Source organism: Polypterus senegalus, chromosome 10 (genome assembly GCF_016835505.1).
Source record: "Polypterus senegalus isolate Bchr_013 chromosome 10, ASM1683550v1, whole genome shotgun sequence".
Lineage (NCBI taxonomy): Eukaryota > Metazoa > Chordata > Cladistia > Polypteriformes > Polypteridae > Polypterus > Polypterus senegalus.
The window spans coordinates 4,359,583-4,363,992 of record NC_053163.1 but is presented as its reverse complement, the minus strand read 5'-3'; the positions used below and the strand labels follow the sequence as shown (position 1 = coordinate 4,363,992).

General features: G+C 47.2%; 1 long non-coding RNA gene across 1 annotated transcript; it reads left to right on the top strand.

Moving 5' to 3' along the window:
• Positions 1-1,310: 1,310 nt before the first annotated feature.
• LOC120536564 lies at positions 1,311-4,141 on the top strand. The gene is made up of 2 exons (XR_005635151.1): positions 1,311-2,067; positions 3,786-4,141. It is a non-coding gene; the product is annotated as an uncharacterized LOC120536564 (long non-coding RNA).
• Positions 4,142-4,410: the final 269 nt, after the last annotated feature.

Sequence of the window (4,410 nt, the reverse complement as noted above, 5' to 3'; positions counted from 1 at the left end):
TTCTTGACTGAATGTGCACATCTAATATGGCTGAGAAGAAAACTAAAACAGTGGTGTGTTAAAATACAACTCCTAAAAATATGAACAACAAAAACACACGCAACACCTTCTTCTAATGTGTCAGATTAAAGATTTCTAGCAGAGTCTCCAGATTGCTGAACTTCACTGGAGAGACCTGACTGGTCTAACTGGTTAGGACGGATTGTCATAGTGAACAGCTCAGCCGTTTGTGAACAGAAAGGTGACACATTCTTGTCCTGTATGCCTTACGACTGAATAGCAGAAACATGATAAGAGCACGACAGCCTGTATGGGCATCCTGAGCCCGAGTGTATGGGATTCATGACGTTAGACAACCTCGGCTCCACTTTAAAATGACAGGTCTGGCCGTACAATGAGAACAAAGTGTCTTAAATGAGCTCACCAACGATGAGAGGGCCTTGTACTGTCTTAACTAGGGCCTGCTCACTTCAGGACTCACAGGTGGGCACAATGCCCATCCCTATAGCAGAACATTATTTTTTATTTTTTTAACACACACACACACCAAGAGAAGCTTTTATCTCTTTATCTGTTGTTCCGTTAGGTGTTTGGTTCTGTGTGTTTCAGGTGGAAGGGTGACTGTCTGAGAATCCCTTGGTAGATAGATAGATAGATAGAAAGATGGGCTGAAACGTTCAGACAACACGCTTCCAATTGCCTGCGGAGCCAAAGACAAATCAGTAAATAAAAAGAAATAGATGGGGACTTGGCAGGTTTCTTCTGTGTCATTTCTCTCTTTTTCTTTTTTCATTTCTTACATTTTCTACACAGAGCGATTCTGATACAGTGGGACAAAGGTAACTGGGAAGTGGCGGAAGGCAGGGACCAACCCTGGACGGGACAGTCGCAGTCCCAGCCTTTGGAGCCAAACAAATCTTCTTTATTAACCTGGGGGACGGTCGCAGAAACCCACAGTGCCCGCCTGCCTGTCATTGGAAGTCCCAAACTAACGTCTGATACGCCCCGGCCACCTTACACCTCCTCGTTCGCTCAGCTCCTCACCTGCTCGATGCAGTTTGTGATGCTGACCTCCAGTGTCTCCTCGTGGAATTGAGGCATGGAGGACAGCTGAGCCATTGGAGCCAAACAAATCCGTGTTAGCAAGCGGCGGGGCGGTCGTAGAAACCCTCAGGTGTCTGATTGCCGGCACCACCCCACAGTGCCCGCCTGCCTGTCATTTGGAGTCCCGAAGAGACTTCTGATAAGCCACAGCCATCTCGCTCGTTCAGCTCAGCTCCTCCTCCTCTGCGGCTTCACCTTCACGGGGCGGTCGCAGAGACCCTTAGGTGTGACTGCCTATAGACGTGTGGCGACGAGGCAACGAGGTGGAGCAACCGCGTGGCTGACATGAATAAGAAGACGACGTCTACACGCGAGTCCGGAGTGTTGAAGATGATCTGCGCTGACTGAGAGGCCCTGAGGAGTCGGCGACGAGAACGCACAGCAAGCGCGACCTGCACTAACACAGTCCGCTACTGAAATAATGTGGCGTCTCTGTCTGGATGATCCTCCGTGGGCTTCAGATGATAAGATGACACGTATTTTTGTTCGGACTCGGATGTGGTGTAGTGCTCGGAGGCGCCAGTCGTGTGCAGATCTCAGTGTTAGAGAGCCGGTAACACCTCATCCATCTGAGCTAACAGAGGACTACAACGACAGAAGCAGCAGCGCGAGATCCGAAGCCCCGACGCCGTGAGCCATTCAAGCTGAGAGAATTCAGAGAACGCGCCTCGAACTGGATGCGGTGTCACAGATAAACTAAAACAAATCGAAGTCATGCTTGGGATTATTTTTTCTGTACTTCACCCTTTCTTTATGTTTTCGTTATGGTTTTTACAACACGTAATCCGAAACATATTAGATAAGTCAGGCGCAAGGCTGGGCCAACTCTGGACGGGACAATCGCGGTCTTCATCTGTCGTTTCACTTGTCACGGGGAGCGCAGAGACCGCACAGATTTGGAGTATTTACGGACAGAAGTCTGCCATCTTCATGGACACAAAGGATCCCAAAAAGTATTAACAGGTGTGGGGTGCACTTTAAATGTTTTATATCTGATTGTCGTTTCTGGGGCTCTGGACACAAGGGTCTGGAGTGCTCCACGGTCACGAATGATGTCCAGACAGAGCACAATGCCTAACAGAATATACTGGCCATCTCGGAAAATAAAGTCAGTAGATTTTAAAGCTGTTCTTTGTTTAGAGCTGTATCGCCTTAAATGTTAAGCATTGATAACAATTTTAAATTATTTAGAAACTGGAAATACTGTACAGTAAACCTAAACGTTGCATAAAAAGCTAAGGAAAATACTGAAAATAAAGGTCATGCATTTGGGTCTACTTTTTCAGCATCACCCCACCCCGGCCGCCTGCCTGTCATTTGAAGTCGCACAGCCACCTTCCTCCCCACAACTCGTCCTCTGCTGCTTGTCCTGCTCGTTCTCAGTATCATCAGGGTCTCGGTGGGCGCGTTTCACTTGCTGTCACGCTCAGTGAGCAGCCTGACCAGAGGACAAGTCGTTGTCACCGCATCCACTTTGCCAACCGGGACAATATTGGCAAATGTCTAGATGATGTCGCACATCAGACATTTAAACGTTTCAGGTCTTTCCCTTCCAGATTGTCCAGGTCTCCAGTCAGGATGGTCAGTAAGGTTTTCATGTCTGCAGAACTGGCTGTGCAAACATCAGAATTCGACGTTTATTGTCGTTATCGACCTCACAGCACGATGACCCGTCTGGTAAGCAGATCTATGTGGACTGCCGGTGCATGCGAGACATGCAGCCATTTTTGGTGCTGAACAGCGTCGTTCGACTGTAACGAAAAGCCTGGGGGCGGTGGGGGGGCGTGTCCAGGGATTTCAGGGCGGAGCTCTCAGTTATAAATATGTGAGCAAGACGTCCATAAAGGTAAACACGTAAAGTGCCTGAATTAACCTGTGTTAATTATTGTGCATGAGGACGACGGCGAGGTGACATTTTATATTTTATATACGACAGTGTCCTGACTACGCGACACGCTCGAAACATACTGTCTAAGTGCTGTGTCTGCACCCGAAACACACGCTGCTCACGTCGCTGCTCTTTTAGGCGCCCTCTACTGGCAGACCCGGGAAAGCTCTCGTCCATTGCCGGCGACGGTCTCTGAATAACCGACGACGATCAGCGTTGTAAACGGCCGTTTGACTCGCACGCACTGACAGTTATAACAGGCCTGCTTTCCGGACGAGTTATCCTGCTGTGAGGTCGACAACGAGAAGAAATGTCAAAAACTGCAGACAAGAAAACTTTACTGACCATCCTGACTTGGGCCCTGGACAATCTGGAAGAGAAAGATCTGAAGGAGTTCAAAGGTCGGATGAGCGACATCACCCGGACAGATCGCAATTGGGTGCCGGCTGGCAAGGTGGATGAGACGGCTGGCACTTGTTCTTTGGCCAGGTTGCTTATTGAGCACCACACGATGATGAAGGCACCCAAAGAGACCCTGGAAATACTGAAGCAGATGGACAAGAACGAGCTGGCGAACCAGCTGGACGAAGAGCTGAGGTGCTGGAAACACCTGCAGTTAGTTAATTTCTAGTATTTTCCTTAGGTTTCTAAATACGATTTAAGATACACATTTAGTACTTTTAGTTTTTGTTTAATTTGAAATTGTTAGTGTTAGTGTAATGAAGCCCCAACCCAATAACTCAATGAGAATGTTAACACTGCTGTAAAATAAACAGATTTTTCTTTTCTTTAGAAAATACACTGAATCAGAAGGACAGCGCCATGCTGGTCAACTTTCCACACGTCCAGGATATTTTGATAGACTGTCCAAAATCTGGACATCACCTTCGGGTCCCTCCAGACTCTTCTGTCCAGCCCTGCAGAAACGACATTCACATAAAGAGCACGAAATCTGTGATCTGAGCAGAAAGAAGGCCGTGCCGGGGTGCATCACCTGCATCATCACCTAGTTGTCTTTTTGGAACAATTTGGATTTTATTTTTTTCTGAAATAATTTTAAAGTTTTAAGTTTTAAACAATTCTCTGACATTTGTGCTCTCATTTTCCTACCAAAAAGAAACTATTAAATGCCATATATTCAAAAATGTATTCAAATGAAGTTCTGATTTTTGATTTGTTTCTCAGTGTGAGTCGGTGTATGTAACCTCCATCCACGTGTCCACAGGGTCTCCTCACGTTCTCTGAGACCACCTCCTCCATTTTCAAGCATTCTGGACAAACATCCATCCACCAGGTCTGCACATGGAGGTCCCCTTAGTCCTCTAGTCCTTTACTCTCATATTCAAGCCTGGTGGTGTGTGGCACATTGTACTTCCATTGTCATGGACAATTACCTTGATACTGGACTGCACATCCCA